The sequence below is a fragment of the Trachemys scripta genome, chromosome 1 (genome assembly GCF_013100865.1).
Source record: "Trachemys scripta elegans isolate TJP31775 chromosome 1, CAS_Tse_1.0, whole genome shotgun sequence".
In the NCBI taxonomy this organism is placed as follows: Eukaryota; Metazoa; Chordata; order Testudines; family Emydidae; genus Trachemys; species Trachemys scripta.
The window spans coordinates 86,595,158-86,615,677 of NC_048298.1; the positions used below are offsets into that span (position 1 = coordinate 86,595,158).

The 20,520-nt window shown below is 49.9% G+C and overlaps 1 protein-coding gene across 2 annotated transcripts in view; it reads right to left on the minus strand.

Moving 5' to 3' along the window:
- GRIN2B (glutamate ionotropic receptor NMDA type subunit 2B) overlaps positions 1–10,954 on the minus strand; it is a 271,297-nt gene extending 260,343 nt beyond the window's left edge. Inside the window, exons 1-3 of one of the 2 annotated variants that reach the window (XM_034774617.1) lie at positions 10,373–10,954; positions 9,162–9,564; positions 1,122–1,294 (exon numbers count right to left, since the gene is read on the minus strand). The gene's annotated coding sequence lies outside the window, so the exon portion shown is untranslated. The remainder of the gene's footprint in view (positions 1–1,121; positions 1,295–9,161; positions 9,565–10,372) is intronic. The other variant, XM_034774624.1, reaches the window with a different exon arrangement.
- Positions 10,955–20,520: the final 9,566 nt, after the last annotated feature.

The following is a 20,520-nucleotide window of genomic DNA, read 5'->3' on the forward strand; positions in this document are numbered from 1 at the left end:
TATCACAAAATCTCAGAGGTTTTGAAAATATAAAGACCTTTGATAAGATAATACAAAGACCCCGACACCTTCTGGGGGGAATTCAAACTATAGTGGCATTCAGCAACACCATGTTCGCTTCTACATACGTAACATGATGTCGAGTGTCGTATGTTCACTGTCTGAGCTCTAGACTCATTATGGTGGGAAAAGATCTCACAAATTAGACATATAGTCCTCGGCGTATTGACAAGTCTGATCTTGTTATTTCCTTCCTAAAGTGACTTTATTTGGCACCTTGAAACCAAGGTGAATGGCTCACTGAAGAAAGATTAGATATAATCTTGATAGTTGAGCATCTAGGTTTTAGATTTTAATATCTCTAATATAACAATTCCACCACCTCTATCAGCATCTTCTGTCACCCAAACTGCTCTTGCAGTAAACTTTTAATTTGATGTTTAATCGAAAATTTTGCTGCTGTTTCTTCAACTCATTTACTTCCTGATCTGTCCTTGGTGACTAATGAGGATAATTGGCCCCTATCTTCTTTTTGTAACAGTCCTGTACACATTTGCAGACAGTTATGCCTCCACCCACAGTTATCTTTTCTCTCAACCATTAGTTAATATTGACAATAATAGGTATTGTTTTCTAAGACCTTTGATCATTTTCATTGCTCAGTCCTCCAAACTCTCTCCAATTTTTTAAATATATAGCTCCCAAACTTGAACATCATGCTTTAGAAGAGACTTAACCAAGGCTGCAAAGAGAATAATTACTTTTCTCTTTTACACAAACCAGTATCCTGTATAAAGTACCTTGCTTGCAGGTTGGCTGTGTCAGAAGACTAACACTAAGCTATCCAGTCATTTACATCTTGATTGCTGGTTCAAATCCAGCCTAGGTCAGTAATGACTGCAAATGGTTTCCATCTGATGGTTGTTTAGTGGCTATAGATAAAATTTTCAAAAGTGCCTCAGTGATTTAGGAGCCTGAGTCCTAATTTCAAAAATTACTTAGGCACTTAGGAGCCTAAGTTTCATTAAAAGTCAATAGGACTGAAGTTCCTAAGTGCCTACGCCACTTTTGAAAATAGGAAGAAGGGTCCTAAATCATTGAGGCACCGTTGAAAAATTTACCTTGTGTCAAGTGAGCTGATGGTCTCCCTCCAGTTCCTGACAGGCAAACAGTCATATTCCAGTTGGCATAGACACCAAGGACTGAACACACCATGAAGACTTGATTCTCTTTTTCTCCACGTAAACGGTGAGGCACAGCAGTACACAACAACGTTAAGGAAGCTGTACCTGTGCTGGGGATAGAGGAAGCAGATCTTCAGTTCTCAAGGCTGTCAGTCTAACACATTTAACAGTAACATCCACTGACTCCTTTGACATTTCCATGGAGTGATGAGCCTTGCCCATGGTTCTCGGTGTGCTGTTCCCATTCAGCTCACTCATTTTATACCTTTGACCCTCATTCCATTCCTGTTTTTTCATTTGTTATCCCCCATATTCACTGGATTTCTGAGCTCTATGGCCTCTTTTCATTTGGCCCAGGCAATTTAGGCCATCCCTTCCCAGAATATAACCAGAGACATTCACTGACTCCCTCGACACTTTCTTAGAATTGGGGGAGGGGTGCTGTGCAGGTGTCTCAGTTTGGTGTCTCCCTCTGAATTCCTCATGCTGAACCTGTCACCACACTCCTGTCCCTATTTTCTCATCATTTGCTCCCAGCTGATTAATTGATGTTCGTTTTTTGTAAATCCTTTTTATACAAGGGAGGCCATTGTTGTTTTTGTGGGAGGAGATCCCTTTTAGGGAGCACCCCAGCTTACAAAGATCAAATTAGCTGACCCCTTTTAGCTGCACTACATTCATTCAGTGTATGTTTAAAACAAAAATCCATCTGCCCAGGTCTAGTGCCTAAGGCACTCCTGTCTCACCCGCTACCAAAAAAATACACGGAAAAGCAATTTGAGCTCAAAGAGACAAATTAGCTATGGTTTTGGTTTGCTTACTTACTGTGCCTACTACCAAGTCACATACCTTTCCTTTTCCACATAGAAACCTCAATAGCATGAAAATTAGCTTTCATCTACTGAGCCCTCTTCCTGCCTCTGACAGGGTGTGCACACTATTTATTGTGGGTTTGCTCATAAGCGCAGAGCTGCACACATTCATTTGATATTGTAGGGTTGTTCACTGGCTCAGGGTTCGCATACACTGATTTATTTTTGCATGGTTGTTCATGAGTGCTGGGCTCTCAACAGCTGTTTGTTATTATCAGGAGGTTGTGAGTGGTGGGGCTGCTGTGCTGGCCTAGATTGTGTTTTTCAGAAGACAAAAAATAAGCTTTAATATTTAATCTTATTGAGCCAAACCCTCTGCTGGTGTAAATCAGCATAGTTCCATTCATTTCAGTAGCACTACACCAATTGACTACAATTGAGGATTTGGCCTAATAACTGGAAACAGATATAAGAGAAATAAAGGTAGGTCAAAGAGGGATTGGAGTCACACTCATGACCAGTAGGAATCACACTCATGACCAGTAATGGCGTCCCTTTAACTTCTGCAGAAGTGAGGTTCTTATCCACGAAAGCTTACGCTCCCAATACTTCTGTTAGTCTTAAAGGTGCCACAGGACCCTCTGTTGCTTTTTACAGGTTCAGACTAACATGGCTACCCTCTGATACTATGGAATACTTGTAACATTTAGCAAATAATGGGCTAAGGCTAGAGGGCATTAGGCAATTGGTAGGAGGACATCGTGCTTCGATTTTAATCTTATCACTCCTGGACTCCCCCTCTACAAACTCCAGAACTGCAATTTTCAAATGGCCATTTCCTCTTAGTTCCTGAGGCCCCCCAGGTCAGTTGCAGGTATATTTTGCTGCGTTGAAGCAACTAAATTAATCAGCTGATTCGTTGTGGGTGAGAAGATTCTTGTGGATGGGTGGGTGAAGGAGGCATCATTATAATGGAAGATTTATCAGTCATGTTTCTCCCAGTCACTCACTTCTTTCCTTTTAAGTGTAAACATTTTCACCAGATGGGAGGCACAGAAGATTCAGGCAATTTTGGAACCTCATCATAGGGTGCTCAGATGCTACAGGAACCATACAGTAGATCAGATAGATACATACATCTTTTTCCATTTGTATCTATTAAATCATCCAGTCTGTCTCTCTGATTAACCAGTCTATTTCATTGTGTATCTGTTAGGACATACAACTTCCTCCCCCTGCCCCCTGTTTCCTCCTGCTGCTGAGGCTGTGTCCCTGCTGACCACCACATGCCCTGCATTCCAGGTGCCAAGAGGTTTAGATGAAGGGACTTGGTGCAGCAGACTCACAGTGCTACCCAAATTTCTCTCAGGGTAGTGTAGACCATTAACAACTAAGGGATCAGCCCCAGCTTCTGCTTAATCCTAAACTCTTCAAGCCTCAGAAGTGAAAGACCAGAAAATGGAATCAAACCCATTGCAGAGACACTAACCCTTAGAGCTCTGTGTAGGCTGTGCAACAAGCTCACATCCTATGCCAGCTTGAGGGGAGAGGTCAGAGAACAGAACTGGGAGTCAAACCCAGGCCTCCGACCTGGCACTGCCGAGACACTAAACCTTAGATCTCTGAGCTCTGGTACCAACCCAAGCATTGAGAGTCCAGGACTGGGAACCAAAACACAATTCCATAGGGCAGCACAGAACACTAACTACTGGACTCCAGAGTCAGCTGGCCTCTTTTGCAACAAAACATAGGAGAAACAGGTTTGGTTTAACTCCAACTGGTATTTAAAATGCATAAATAGATAAAACCACCTTTTCCCCTACAGACAAGATTTTTAAGGGCTGTTAATGTTCCAACATTAGGATAAAACAAACCAAACAATAAATGATTAAAAAGGCTGTCGGGGGAAAGAGAGATCTTGGTGATTTTTTTTCTCCTGCTGTCTCTTAATGTTCTTTCATGGATGTATGGATATGTGAAAGAGGGTGATGTAGCAAAAGTTCCAATCAGTGCAGGTGTCCTGAAATAATTGCACTGATCAGAGTCTTTCACCAGCCACTTAGGACCTTTCTTTTATCCAACTTATTGTATAACCAGCTTATCACATATGTATCTATGTGTAGCACAATGTCTACTGTGCTTCTATATGCAGGTGCACACACAGAGGCTTGACATCGGTGTAACTTTATTTACCTCAGTGGTGCACCTCCTGTTCTACCACTGTTGTGCAATCAGAATGAGACCCACAAAGCAGACTCGTGTGTGTGGATGGGGCAGTAGAGGTGGCGGTCAGCGAGGACAGAATTAACACATTTGACCGTTCCAATGTTTATCCTTTTAGGTCTGTGCTTTGCACCTTCTCTCTGTGTTGCTGTTCGCTGAGGGAAAGATGATTTGAAAGTTGAAGCTGTTCCAAAGTAAGTTCGTGTTTTCCCGAGCCATAAATTCTGCCTCTGGTTATGAAGCCCCTGCATGATCTTTCTTGGCTTCTCCCAAACACGGAGAAACTCACCCCTGTCCCTGGATGCAGCGAGGAGAACATACGTTATAGGGAGAGAGGGTAGGAAGACAGAGACGGGATATAATCAAAAGGAACCGAGAGATAGCGAGGTCCCACGTTCCCATACAGATTGGGTGACCATTTAACACACCCCCTAAGAGCAGGTATCCCCCAACCCTGGAGCCTCAGCGGCTCCCAGGCATGTTTTTCCCAGACTCTTGACCGGATGAAGGTTCGAACCCCGAGAAATTGAGAAGGGTGTGTCCGCCAAACTAGCCCCTCTCTCCCTACACTTGTGGTGTTCCTTCTCCAGCCAGTGGGAAGGATCGGACTGCAGATCCCTGGGCCGTCACTGCTCCAACCGCGCACCAGCTCCTCTGCTTTCATTCCCAGAGCGACGGCTGGCTGGCCTGGGCTACTGGCCAGCTCTCTCCCTGCGCTCAAATCGGCCGGCCGGCGGCTGGCTCCCTCCTTATATCGGCTATAAACAAAAGTTAGCTGCAACCCAGGGGGGTGGGACGGGTCTGTATCTGATCTCTCCCTTATTTCACAGCTGGCACAACAGAAAAGGGCCGGGGTTGGTCAATTTCAGAGCACCCCGAGCAGGGGCCCGCTCTTCTGTGTGCGGGCCAGCTTGAGTCTGCCCTGTGGGAGAAGGACCAGACCAGTCAGTGAGTGCGTTTGAGATTAAAATCAGTCTCCAGAGAGAGAGCGCAGAGATGGAAGGGATGAAGGAGAACGAGACTGAGGAAGGAGCAGGAGAGGGAATGGAGGGAAAAGGAGACTAGAAGAGAGGAGGGTTGGAAAGGAAGAAAGGGAGAGAGAGAACTGAGTGGAAGAAGGAGGGAGCGGAGGGACAGCGAGGGATAGAAACAGAGAGTGGGAGCGTGAAATGCCGAGGAGCTAGAGGGCTGGAGGGAGTGGGAGGAAGAGGCATGTAAAGAAAGAAGGAGAGAGCGCAGGAGACACAGACACAAAGGGAGAAGGAAACAGTGGGAGGGCGAGCGAGGAAAGAGGGGCGCACGGAGCGCAGGATGGGAGCGATGGCAGGTCGGCGAGGAACGCGGGAGGGCTGGGCGTGGGAAAGCGAGCTGAGGCGGAGAACCAAGGTGGGAGTGGTGGCCCCGGAATAACGTGTAGGGAGCGGGAGAGGCTTCTGGGCTGAAAATGGACAGCGCTTCGCCTCTGTCTCCAGCAGCAGAGCCCAGGCCGCGGGTGCCAGAAGCGTCAGGTGGGTGATGAGGCGATTCCCCGCCCCTACCCACGCACCTGCAGCCAGCCCCATGCTCCCACCCCCCAGCAGCACGTGGGGTCTGAACACTCCCAGGCGCGGCCCTCCTTCCACTGCGCGCATCCTGCGCCCCGCGCCGCTCGCTCCTTCTGGAGAGCAAGAAAACCCCGAGTGTCTCCTCTAATGAAACAGCCTCTGGACCCGCTCGCCCAGGGGTGTGAGCAAGCCGGGGGGTGGGGGATTACGGGGGAGGGGGAGGGGAGAGAACGGTAAATTGCAATGGCTCTGAAGTCGGCTCCCTGCCAGCCACACAGCTGAGCTAATCGCCCGGTGCGCGTCCACGTGGGCGTGGGATTGTGTGTCCCGGGCCTTGTGCTGCAGCAGCGCTGAGTCCCCGATCACCGCGCGCCGTGAGCCCCCTGCCCCTCGGGGCGGCCAGGGCGAATACCTAGCGCTATCCCTGGGAGCTGCCGCTGCCTGTGGCTCCAGCCACCTGCGCTTTCTGCGGCAAGCTCCGGGAGCGCACACAAGAGACGAGACGCCCGAGTCCCCCTGCGCTGATCTCCGGGTAGGAGGGGGAGTGTGCCCCTGCTCCGAGCAGGGGGCAGAACCAGCCTGCTCCCCACAGCCTCCCCGGACCCCGCTGCCCCAGGCAGTCACCCTTTCCAAGCTCTGCCTCCTCCTGGGGGATATGCGGTCGGTGGTGACAGCCAGAGGGAGCGCAGCGCAGGAAGGGGGCGCGGGGCTGTGGACAGAGGGGGCGGGGGGCGACTCTGGGGCTGGCCCTGCTCTGCTGGCAAATCTTGGTACGCGGTGCTGGCGAATACCGAACTATCGCCCCCAGCCGGAGAAATCTGCAGCCAGGGCCGAGCATTAGCTGCAGAGACCCTCCCCTCCTCTCGAGAGAACCCTGCCCAGCCACAGCGGAGCAAGGCGGACGCCGTGGGACCGCGAGCTGTAATGAACCGTGAGAAGCGGGTCTCCACCGGGCTGTGTGAGCGGCGCAGCCCGGGCCTCTGCACACCCACGCCCCCACCCACCCCACTGCTGCGTCTGCCCGCAGGCCAGGTGCAGCAGCAGCGCTCGGGGGCCACCCGCCTTCCAGGGCCGCGCTACAGCTGCGGGCGCACACCCAGCGGCTTTGTCAGGATCCGGGCGGGGCGTGTAGTGTGGGCCCCCGGGGCAGGGATGGTGTCTCCCCCCGGCGCCCTGCGGAGCGGGCAGAGCACTACAGTTGACTTTTCACAAACATTAAATAAACTAAAGCACAATGGCGATGAATAGGAGTGCAGGCTAAGGACCCGAGCCCCGGTCCCTCGGCCAGCCCCAGCTCGTGGGGCGAAGAGAAGGAATGAGAATGCAGTTCCCAGCCCACCTCCTTGCACACAGTGTGGGGAGGGGGGTGGTGCCCGCACCGAGCCCTTCGGGCACTGCGTCTGGGCCACGGTGCTGTTACAAAGGGAGGGACGCGATCAGGAAGGCGCAGCCCAAGGCTCAGACCCAGCCTGGAGCCGGGCTGCCCACGCCGGCCTCACCAGCGCTGGGGTCTCTGACACGCCTTGGGGAAATGTTGACATCTCCGGGCTAGCTGCTCACGCATCCCCGCCAGCACACCCACTCCGCGCGCAGGTAAACTTTCGACTCCCGCCTGCGGAGGGAGGCGGCCGGAGTCAGCTGGCACCGAGTCGGAGCTGGGCGCGAATGCTATTTATAGAGCCTGGGAGAACGTGGCTACAGCCATGGGGCCCTGCCGCTCAGCTGCCCCGTGCCAGGACGGGGCGCCTTTGGTTTTAGCACCACACGCGTCAGACACATTAGCGAGGGGAAAGACCCGTTAGAAATATTAGGGGAGACTCAGAAGGGAAGAGGATCCTGGAGCGCGCGCCTCCTCTCACCCCTGCAGGATCCTTCCCCTCCGCACCCCAGGGCTTTATCCGACTGTAAATGACTCAAGCTAGGGGACTTCTGCCACTTCTGCTGGGGTTTCCACCCAAGACACTCGCCGGCCCACTTCCGTCCCTTGTATTGTCCCGGATCATCGGCAGCAGACGCGCAGTACGGGGAAGCTAAGGGGGTGTGGTAGGAATAAATCCCATATCAGCCTAGCTCCTCTGCACATTGATTTCCTTCTAGTCTCCTTCCTCCTGGTCTGCATCGCCTCCCGGCCTTTGGAGACCCCTTCGGTTCTAGAGTCGCAGGGAGCAAGGGACCGTTTTCTTATCACGCTCCTTGAATAGCATCTAATAAGCTCCAGCGGTTACCCTGGATTTCAGTCCTATCTGACATTAGCCATTGGCCAGAGAGGCTGGTAGAGTGACAGCAATTTCTTGCGCGCGCGTGTGTGTGTGTGTGTGTGTGTGACCACGACTCCTAACGACACAGCAGGTTGGAGAATGGATGTTGGTTTAAAAAAAAACATCAGCACTTGATAGTTTTCCGTATAGAGCAAACAAGAGACACATATAAATGAACACGCCCCCAAGAGCACGTATCCCTTTGTCTTGCCACCATCTTACAGAAAGACTCACATGGCAAATTACTGTCGTGCATGTACCGGTATCTCTCGCCTAGGCACAGTCAAACTGCAAGATAGCCATTTTGCATCAGTGTAAGTAGCAGTTTGCGGAGGAGGGCGTGTGTGAGCGGAGACAGAGAAACGGACGGTATGGCTGTGAGGGGCGGGGGTAAGAAAGGGGAAGGGAGGGAAGGATCACCGCTGAATACAACCGCCACACCAGCGCCGGGCGGGGGGGTGAGAGAGAGAATAAATTAAAACCATGGACTTGTCTGAATAAAGCGCCTAGTAGGTTTATTTTAAGTCTCTTGACGTGCTTGGACTTAAAATAGCCCTTCACCTGCACGCAAGCACACACAGCAGCCTGGCTCGTTTCAACCACTGTTCCTGGGACTGGCCACCCCTCGCCAGCCTCGGTCCCCATTTAGATCAGTTTCACTGCATTAGGCCTCCAAGGATGCCCAGGCCCTGGTTCTAGATTATGCACCATCCTTTTAGGCAACAAGCAGGTTTGTATTTATTCTTCTTAATAATAAACTGCGAGAAGGGAATCGAAGCACGGAATGAATGAGGGAGGCGAGGAGGCAGTGAAGAGAGAGGGAGTCGATTTGCCCTGGGTTGGATTTTAATTGTCTTAATTCCCCTTCCCCTACAAACCCAAAACCCAGAGAACTTTCCCCTCTATTCAATGAAATAGTAACTCAAACGTTCCTATTCCCCTCTCTGCCCATCCTATCTGATGAGACAAGGGGGAGAGGAATCAACATGTCTGAGGACTATTCCTCCTTCTAGCTAGATCTACTCTTAAAAAAACATCACTGGATTCTCGGTTATATCGCCTGTGGTTTCCCTTTACAAATAAGCGAGCAACAATGAGCTGTCAGCCTTGAAAGAAAAACAAAAAGAGAAATTTCCCTACCTTGGTTTGTAGAAGCAGAACCTCTAGACGGACAGATTAAAGGAGCGAGCATGTTGGGACTATCCAGACTTCTCTTCTTGCTTGCATATCCACATAAGAAGAATAGGGGTCGGGGGAGCAAATGGGAGAAATGATAAAAAAAAATCCGATTTGGCTATAAAAATATCGTGTGTGTCAATCTTGGGTCTTGAAGCGGTGCAAATTCAAAGAGAAGAGATTCACTTCAGAGAGTGCACGGAGGATGGTAAAGCGCAACATCCAAAGCAATCATTGCTTTTTCACAAGTACGATTCTTATAATTATTTTTTTTCCTGGAGCCCTAGCGGATGAGGTTGTGTTTAGAGCAACTGGAGATCGGTGCTGTTCTTCTGTGAAGCATGATTATTCCCACAACGTTCCCCACCTGAAGGGGGGGAAAGGATCGATATTTGTATTAGTGGGGTTTGAGGGAGACGAAAAATGCTCCCCAATAAAGACATGGATTAATCTAGAAGCACGAGAAGAAAAACGCATTCCCCACTAGCGCATGCAGCCAGGAGGAATCGAAAACAGCTGGCACGAGTCTATAAATAATTCAGATACGGTCTGGTTGTACCATTCCTGGGATAGGCATGGATACGAGATCGGAAAACGAGCGAGATGTGAATCGTGGAGAGAAAGAGAGACCTCTACTCCCCCCACCACTCTGCCCCCCCCACACACACACACACATCCAACCAACATACACACGTACAAAATACAACACACCGCTTGGAACAAACACTTAGCAAATGCAGTTACCATCCCCATCTGCATTGCTGCTGACCCGTCTGTCCGTCTCTTCCCACCCCGCTCTGGGATTGAACAGGGGCTTGATTGTGCACTGAGTGTACATTTTGCATTTCTGGAGAGGTGGGGACACGCACACGCGGGCACACAGGGAAGCTGGTGTGCTGATGTGCATCAGAGGGCTGTTGGTTTCACCTGCAACGTGTCTCGTTCAGAGTAATTGCAACGCCCGGCCACACAGTCACCCTCCGAATACATCCATTTGTTCTCTGGGGTTTGTTTGTTTAACTCTTTAATATATTTATAAAGGTAGTGTGGGGGTATATTTATACCGACGTTTCTTTAATGAACCCATGGGTATTATTTTCCCCTCCCATCAGTCCTCTCGTGCAAAAAACAATTAAACCTCAAAGCGATGGTAAAATATAGACACATGTACCTACCAGCAAATCCTGTTGCAACAATTTTGAATTCCCTGGGGTGGCTATTTCCCCTTTTTTCCTGCAAAGCAGTATTAACCATCCATCTCAGGCATTTTGAACTTCTTCAGGTTCACTCAGGATCTTCTTTGACACAGGCAAGGTGGGAGGCGTGGGGGGGGGGGAGAGATTGTTCAGAGCAAATTAAAAAACAAATTCTTCTGCAATATAAAATCCCAGAGAAGATTTCCTGGAGGGGGAGAAAGCAAAGGAAGGTGAATCAAAAAACACCCGGCAAAAAGCGAGCAAACGAAAGAGAGAGAGAGAGAAGGAGGAAAAGCAAAGAACCCAGATCCCAATTGGTGGTTATGGGGGGGGGGGAGCTTTGCAAGTCAACAGTACGGAAAACAGGGGAAGAGGAGGAGGGAGCGCAAGGAAAATGGGTATTAATCACCCAGTAGTGGGGGTGGGGAGATGCAGGTTGTCCAGCTCTGGAAAAGGCTTTGAATCTCACATACACGCAGACGCACAGAGATACACACATACAGAAAGGGCTCTGGATTTAAAAAAAAGAAAGAAATTTCTTCTCCCGCTGTCTCTCTGGATCTTTCCCCCCTAGTGCAGAGACACCGGCTGAGGCAGCTTCCAGCGTCATGTAACCGGAGGGGAGGAAAGCAGGCTTATCCCGGACCCATGGTGCCTCCTTCTGGTGAAAGGATAGAACAGCAACTAGCCCTGGCTCTTGGCAAGAAGAAGGAACCCGGAGAGGGAAGGGAATCAAAGGGGAGGGGGGGGGGGGGTTGAACCTTCCCTTACCGCTGCCCTAAATCCCTAGTACATTTCTGGGGAGCTGCATCTCAGGGACCCTGGCAGCGAGCACAGTTTGCACAGTTCAGGAGATTCGCGTTTGCCCGGAAAGACTTGCTGACGGCTGGCAGGCACCGAGCCTGAGCTCAGCACAAGCAGGGGACTATCATTCTTAGTATAGGAAGACAACTTAAAAGGAAATTGGATCTGAACTAAACGAAAGGGGTCAGAGGAGAGATAACATTAATAATCCAATCGGATACTCCATAATTAAGCCCAGTGGTTTAATTGCCGTTCTCAAATCCCCCTGGAAGCTGAGTATCGTGAAATCAACCCGAACAGAAAGGAAAATACAATTTCACTTGGCAGCCGGTTTGCAGCGTCTCCATCCCCCCGGGGCGCTCTGTGAGCACACGCCCATTTCCAGGGGCAGTCCACAGCTTGGGGGGCTACCCGGCTGATTAACATTAACGTTTAAACAGCCGCGTATTTAACCTCCCACTCGGGCAGCTTTTTAGCTGAGACTCTTGGGTCCAGCTGTCCGGATGGCGGAGAGAGAGGGACAGTTCCGATGTCGGGGTCTGGGGGCCTCGCTGGGGAGAGGGACAGCCCTAAGCAGCAGGTCTAGTCACGCAGCTCCGCAGCCCAAGGCGAAGGAGAGCGGGGGAGGCGAGGCAGGCTGATCCTATGTTGCATCCCTAAATCTGGAGGAGAACGTCCTTGCCCCTCCGAAAGCCCGGGCCTGCTTCTAACCCACACCCGCACCTGCGGGGGGAACAGGAAGACCGCCCTGGCACGTGTTTGAAACTAGACTGCCTGGTGTCTTTGGGACAATTGGACCCTGCGCTGCTTGGAGCACCCGGGACCAGCCCACCGGAGCCCCTGGGCCAGAGGCTGGGCCGTGTCAATGCCTCTGGCTAAGGAACAGGTGGTGATTCAGTGAGGCCCTGCTGGGACAAGACACGTGTAACGTTATTGTCTTGGGTGCTTCTCCGGGGGCTCACGGGGCCAGTGCCCCAGCCCCCACGCTCTTTCCCAGGGCTGTTGGCCCTGGGGCGGTAAAGCGGGTGTTGTCCACACGAGGAATTCTTTACAAACCAAAGCCCTGGCCCTGGGCGAGCACGCTCCCTGCTGAGCTGGGGTGGGGTGAGAGCGGGACCTGGCCCCCCAGGCCCCACTAGCCCCTCACAGGAGCACAGTGCCCAGTGTGACAGAGGGAGTTGGATTTCAACTGTGCCATTTGCAGTGGCACTCACCTCCCACAAGGATCCTCTCTGAATGGAAATAATGCCCCTGTTCCACGCTGCGAAAGAGCCCAAGGACTTGTCTCCACGCCACAAAAGGCAGCTTTTGTCACAAAACAGTTCAGGTGTACACACTACAATGCTCCTGCTGTTTCTCGGTGATAAAGGACCGATGAAAACATTGTATCTGAGCCACCTGCAAAAATCTCCAGAATCTTCAGTAGTGCTTTAGAGCTGTGATTTTTGTCTAATTGTTTGTGTAGGTGTGGGTGGGTGGCATTTTGTAATGCACACATCACAGTGGCAGCAGGCACACGCTGCAGAGCCATTTGGGGCCTGAGGTTTTTTTTAGTACCTGCATCCCTTGAGTGTGCAATTGTGTGTCCAATTTATATGTACAATTACCGCTACTGTGTACATGTAGTGGGGTGTAGGTGAAGATGCACATCTAAAAGACTAGTGTGCTGTCATCCCTTCATTACGGTTCAAAAACATGGACTACATATGCTAGGCACATCAGGAGACTAAACAGCTTCCACATGAGATGCCTGCATAAGATTCTGTGCTGAAGCTGGAGCGCACTGACACACTTTTAGAAACCACTGTCAAGAAGAGGAGATTGCAATGGCTCGGTCATGTCAGAGAATGGGAGGAGACTGTCTCCCCAAAAATATTTTATATCGCGAGATTCAGGACAGCACTAGAAAGCGGGGTCGTCCTTTACAACAGTATCACCATGTGCAAAAATGACATGAAGTCATTCAACATCAGCGTAGACAGCTGGGAGGAGCGTGCAGAATCCTGTCCAATTTGGAGGGAATATGTGGCACTGGGTGCAGCTCAGCATGAAGTGGCTTTGATCCAACTGATGGAAGCACAGTGAGAAAGAAGAAAAGCAGCGTGCTGTAACCTTGGCTTCTAACTCAGACAACACATGGATCTGTGACATTTGTAACAAGCTGCATCACTCTCTAATTGGGCTTCTCAACCCTAAGCAGATTCATCAGGCACTTGTTTAGACCTCTTACGCATATACCATGATCCAGTTTGGATCAACGGTTGTCAATGAACCTTTATCTAATATCTCTGTGCATGATGGTCCACTAGGCATTCAAGTTTGACCCTTAGGAGCTTTAAACACAAAGCCACATGTGAAAGTTGGTGATAGGGAGTGGGTGTCGGTTTCTTAGCATTTTTGTGCATACAAAGAAAAGAAAGATATCATGCCAGCCACTTTTAAGTCTAATTCCAGCGAAAGGAGGTCATTCTAGGCTTGGCTGGTGTCTGAGGTCCAGAGTAAGTCAATGAAAATGACTGGAGGAAAGAAAGGGGTTATTAGATAGATTAGGGTACAGATCCTGCTCATTTTATTCATGCAAATGGTCCATCTAATTCACTGGGATTAGTGGCATGAGACACGCAGGCAGGATTTGGCCCTGGGATAATACAGTATGGAAAGGAAAATACGAGGCGACAGTGAAATAAAAGAATAAGAGCAGTTGGCTGCTCTGTATTTATTCTTTTACAAAATGCAAGAAGAGAAGGCATGCAGTGAAATGGAAAGGCAAAGGGATACAATGAAATGCTTTTTATGCAACATATAATTTGTCCATTTAACCAGGGACACAGAATGATTGGTTAAGGAAAATAGTTTTGTAAATGTCCCAGAAAAGGGTTATATGGATCAGAATAACATCAGCAATGGTACTAGGCAGGATAAAGTTATTTAAGGGTATCAGTCCTCATGATTCAAGGCATAAGTAACTCACTAGCTCAGGTCAGTGGTGTTTTCCCCATAGTTTAATACTGCATGATTAGATGCAGTATGGGAGTTTTACACCTTCCTCTGGCAATGGCCACTCTTAGAGATTGGAATAGACCAGTGGTCCACTACCTATCTCAGTGTTTTTGTCCTTATATGGCAGTAGAGTTTGAGCCCCATCATCTCTGCACTTTGCTTCCCAGTGATCTTGGAGTTGACAAATTATCCCATTGCTACTTAGTCACACGCTAAACCCATCAATTTCTACAGTACACATCCCATGTAAAAAATGGGACACCATGCCTTTTAGGTCATCCCAAAGTGCACTAAAGCTCCATGAGATACATATGACTTTTCCATTTCCTCTGTGTTGGTACTATCATAATGATTCTATGAGTATTAACCCATGTGTATGGTTAATTAGCCCAGCAGAAGAAATTTGGAAGTTCCATTTTGTTGTAATTTCTAATATCACCCTCCCGCCCCCCTTTTAAAAAAAAAATTCTCTCTGTTACTTAACTAAATCATTAAGGCCATGCTATCCAACACAACTCGTGACTTTGGGTGGCTAGTTTGAGCCACCTTAAAGAGGCCTGGTTTTCAGAGGGTAGGTACTCAGCACTTTCTGAAAAAATCAGGCCCTCTAAGGTGACTCAGGCTGGGCACCCACAAATTGAGGAATCCAGAATCACTAGCAGTGTTTGAAAAGCTTGACCTGTAAATTTAAAAAAAATAACGAACTTATATGAAAACCCAAACATAGGGTGACCAGGAAGCAAGTGTGAAAAATCAGGACAGGGTGGTGTGGGGGGGAGGGGTAATAGGAGCTTCTATAAGAAAAAGACCCCAAAATCGGGACTGTCCCTATAAAAGCGGGACATCTAGTCACCCTATCCAAACACAAAAGCATTGTGCCGGTGCATGAGAAATAAAGCGACATTGACTAGTTTTGTTTCATTGGCCAAGATGAATGAACTGTATAAAAATAAAAGTACCAACGATGAAAAATACAGTTTTTTTTTAAGTTTCTTCTGTTCAAAAGCATTCAAAGGGATTATTCAGAACACAGGAAGGTTTCTTTATTTATTTTAGGAATCCATATTTAGAATAGAACTTAAGGCCATATCATTCCTGTCCTGCCCATGGTAAAATGTGCAAAAGTTAATCACAACCCCAGCTTCCTGGCACCAGAGGCCAGTTCCACTACAACATCCCTCTGGAGACAATGGGCCTGGTACATAGTCATGATGCCATTAGCTCACCATGCCACCAGGAGCATGTGGTTCACAGAAATGTACCAAATTGAGTGAGATGTCTGGGCTATTGAAAGCTGCCTTGGAGAAATTGAATTATTAGGTGAGACATTAACTTTGCCTGGTCTCTTACAGTGGGTGGGACTTTATACAAGGTGACCATACTTCGAAAATTAAACACCAGAACCTTTCATGGCAACATTTTTTAGGGTTGTGAAATAGACATGCAGAGGTTACCTCCTTTCTTAGTCACTATGGACAACACCATCCTCCTCCTTTTCACTCAGGGCCATAACCAGCGCATCGTCTTCAACTCAGACCTCTCTCTAGGTCCTCACATCCAGGCTATGTCTAAATCTTGCCAATTCTTTCTACATAACATCTCCAAGACAGCTTTCCCTACCTATCCACTTAGCCTGCCTAAGACCCCTGCTGACTGGGAGTGGCCGGAGGTAAGCCCACACCCCAACCCCAAGCCCCAACCCCCTACCCCAGCCCTGAGCCCCCCCTAACCCAGAGACCCCCTCCTGCACCCCAAATGCCTCATCCCCAGCCACACCCCAGAGCCTGCACCCCCAGATGGAGCCCCCACCCCCCTGCCCCAGCCCAGAGCCCCCTCCCACACCCTGAACCCCTCTGCCCCAGCCTGGATCCCCTTCCTGCACCTAAATCCCTCATCCCTGGCCACACCCCAGAGCCCACACCCCCAACCAGAGCCCTTACCCTTCCCACACTCCAACCCCCTGCTCCAGCACAGTGAAAGTGAACACGGGTGGGAGAAGAGCAAGCCACTGAGGGAGGGGGGCGGATGTATTGAGCAGGGGGCAGGGCCTCGGGAAGGGGGTGGGGCTAAGGTGTTCGGTTTTCTGCGATTAGAAAGTTGGCAACCCTACTAGAAATCTCACTAAATGTAGTGCTGCTCCCTCATCCAGGAAAGAAATCGTGGATTTCCTCAGGCTGTGGCAAGAAGGAAAAGTGGAAATCCTAGAGAACTAAAGATGTTTATTTGGATGTTTCAAAGAAGACGTGGAAACTAGGGTGAGACAGGGATGAGTTCCAATGCCCGGGGCAGGAGGAGCGGCAGCAGGCATACCAGAAGACAAAAAATGGCCAATAACATATCCAACAAGTGACAGAGAACACCTCACAACATCCAGAGGAGGGGCTCCCAGAACTGCACATTGATAACAAGCTCAGAGAAGGGGTTGTGGAGGATGAGAGCCCAAGGATAGCCAGGAGCCTTTCCAGATCCAGCCAAACCCAGAGAGAGAACCCACTGAGCAAGGGGAAGGAAACTCAGGCAGATGTAATTTACTTCCCCCATTAATGTATGCCTTCTTGCAATTTTCTTCACAGCCCCTGACACGTCACATCTCCTCCCCTTCTTGAAATGGCAGCTGACCACATGAGGGCAGGGAACAAAGAAATTCTGTTTTAAAGTGGCCAGTTTAAGAGCATGCACTGACAGTATTAGGCAAAAAATAACAGCTGGAATACTTTAAAACAACCAAAAAGCATTCCCAAATCCATACTTTAGCAGAAGCCTTTGATGCACTCAAAGTAAAAATGTTTGTGGGCAGAAAAAAAAAATCTAGTAAAATAAAAACAATACAACCATAATTCAGTGCATTCAAAACCATAAAAGAAATTCATGCAAACTAATACCTGAGCATTGAAATTCAAATTAAATACATCCCAAAATGCTTGCAAACAAACAATCCAGCAACTGGACATTCAGATGATATGCTTTTGTAGATTTACTACTGTAAACCTACTGGGTGCAAGTTCTCTAGTCTAAAACACAATATTTTGATTCTGAAGTCTGAAGGACCAAGTACAAAACAAATCATCTGCATTCTAGGCTTAGATTCAGGAAAAAGGCAGAAACTGTTACTGGCTTGGGGGACTGGGGCTTGGACTGGTTCAAAGAACTAGCCAGCAACAACAACTCTTCTTTGCTTCAAGAGTTTCTGGTTCATCTTGGCCCAGACATCCTTTTTGTCCTCTGGCACAATTTTGTTGAATTTTTCAAAGCAACTACTGTTTGATTATTGCCCATACATATCCAGGAAAAGAAAACTTGTTTCTCTCACTGCAATAAATCACCTTCCCATACCCTCTGCACTGAGCTCCAGGGGCACCATTGTTGTGAAAAAGATGCCAGCATATGACTGAAGTGACTGCAAACCACCTCAAGTCGCTGCCTTCTCTGGGCCTTTGGCATGCTCATGATGAGTGATACATCCACAAAGACAGGGTGGACAAACTTTTTGACCTGAGGGCCACATCTGGGTATGGAAATTGTATGGTGGCCCATGAATGCTCATGGAATTGGGGGTTGGGGTTCACGAGGGGTTGAGGGCTCCAGCTGGGGGTGCAGGCTCTGGGGTGGGGCAAGAAATGAGGAGTTCAGGGTGCGGGATGGGGCTCTGAGCTGGGGCAGGGGGTTGAGGTGTGGGAGGGGAGGGCTCTGGCTGGGGGTTGGTGCTCTGGGGTGGGGCTGGGACCAAGGGTTTGGAGGGCAGGAGGAGGATCAGGGCTGGGGAAGGGGGTTGGGGTGCAGGAGAGGGTCAGGAGTGCAGGCTCTGGGTGGCGTTTACCTCAAGCAGCTCCCAGAAGCAGCAGCACGTACCCCCTCTGGCTCCTATGTGGAGGCGTGGCCAGGCAGCTCTGCGCACTGCCCTGTCCGCAGGCGCCGTCCCTGCAGCTCCCGTTGGCCATGGTTACCAGCCAATGGGAGCTCCAGGGGCAGCGCTTGGGGCAGGGGCAGCATGCAGAGCCCCCTGGCTGCCCCCACACGTAGGAGCCAGAGGCGGGACATGCCACTGCTTCTGGGAGCCATGCGGAGTGGGGCAAGCTTCCTACCCCGCCCCCTGGCTGGAGCACCAGAGCGGGGCAAGCCCCAGACCCCGCTTCCCGGCTGGAGCTCGAGGGCCGGATTAAAACATCTGGAGGGCTGGATGCGGCCCCCAGGCCGTAGTTTGCCCACCCCTGCACTAAGATCACCACCAAGGGCATCTGCTCATTAGGAAATTGCCTCTCCCAGGTTTTTCATAGGTATATATCAGTGGTCCCCAAACTTTTCAGGGTCTCGCCCCCCCTGCCCCTGTCCACACACACACACCCAGAGCCGGGGCCACAGCTCCCAAGGGAGGAACATGGACAGGGGTAAGGGAGATGAGGCTGGAGCCGCAGCTGGGGGTGGGTCTGGGAATGGAGCATAGGTGTTGAAACTAGGGGTGCAGGGGGTGCGATAGCACCTCCTGGCTTGAAGGGATTTCCATCACATACAGGGTTTACAGTTTGGTTCAATAACTCTCAGCACCTCCACTATACAAATTGTTCCAGCACCCCTGGAATGGTGCTGTGGCCAGGGACCAATGCTGGGGGCAGGGACGAGTGTGGAGCCACACCCGGGCTGTAGTCAGGGGCTGAGGCTGGGCTGCGAGCCGGAGCTGCAGCTGGAGGCAGGGCCAGAACAGAGCTGGGGGCGGAGCAGGGCTGGGTGGCGCTCCCTCCCCGCCCCCATGGTGGCTGGCCCGGGCCCTGCCATGCCCCCCAGAACATTTCTCTGTGCTCCCTTGGGGGGGCACACCCACCGTTTGGGGACCTCTAGTCTATATGCTCCATTATGTCTTCCATTTTTCCTTCCCTTCGCCCCCCCCACACCCCCAAAGACTTTTCAGAATATAATATAATCACATATAATGTACTAAATAATGACAACTTTACCCCGCCCCCCCCACTGAATTTTTCTGAATTAACACCCCTTTCTGTCAAGTGTAGCAATTTTAGTACAGTATCCCTTCACCTTCCAAGGACCCCCACACCCAGCCCCCCAACTCGTGACTAGAGGGTTTGAAAAGTACCCACATCTACTCACCATGGTGTGTGCTGTTGTGAGTGTGACTCTTATCTTTTGATGTCCTACACTCAGACAACCAGAGAGCCATTGTTAATCAGTCACCTCAGCTGGGGTGTCTGTGAGGGCTATCCTGCCACACCTAGTTAAGGCTGATCATGATAATGAGGAACAAGGATGTGCGAGAATTCTGAGTCTCGGGCCTGTGAGACCAGGGAATGAAAGGAACGCATGCTAGAGGAAAGGCAGAAGGACTGATAGGAGCATCGCGATGCGCACCAAGACACCAGGCAGCTCCTCCAACAACAAGCGCACCAGCATGCCTTGCAACAGTATCCCTTCCGCTCAATCCCAGTGGACGATAAGGAGAACTGCTCTGAGTACATGTGCTCTGGGACATAGCCCAGAGCAACCAGCACCTCGCAGTTACCTTTTTAGTACTGTAGTGTGTTGTTTATTACAGCACAACACAGTCTATTTTGTGAAAAACGTGATTTATTTTCTTGATCTTCTAATCCACAGAGGTAAACCCCCTTAATCAATTACCCCTCGGTGGCAAGGTCTATCGGGCCATCTGATCCTTTTCTCAAGACCCTGACACCCTCTGTGTATAGAAAACCCACTCGGGCTGGGCTATTAGAGAGATTTAGTCTTCTAACAGCCCAGAAGGCCCAGGAGCTGACGCGCACCAACAGAGAGCCAGCCCACGAAAGCTTATGCTCAAATAAATTTGTTAGTCTCTAAGGTGCCACAAGTACTCCTGTTCTTTTTGCAGACCAGTTAAGAAGCTCTTCTGAGGGTAGTGCTGGGTGAGACTAGGACATAGGAGGAGCTCCTCAGTGCTAACCCAGAACCCCAGGGCCAGGTCATGTCCCTGCCTTGAAGTGTTGCAATCAAGTGCCTGCCTTTTACATTGGTCTGTTTGTTTCAAGGTGTGGACAGGCAGATTCCAAGCTGGTTATTATTTAAACATTTAAAGACTGTCCACCAAGCTTATGTCATGGGCCGCCCTGCTCCAGACCAGCTGCCGCACCTTGTAGACTGAGGCAGGGAATGCCTCTCCCTGATGCAAGGGGGTGCAACAGCAGTAAATGGAACCACTTACCCTTTTAAGAGTCATTACAGTTCATAATTCATAGCCTGGCCATGTACTCTATATTCACACAAACACACACACTATTAGGCTATGGGAAATGGCTGAAGTGTGCTCGTATGGCATCCCTTGGCCATACAGCGCCTTGAGG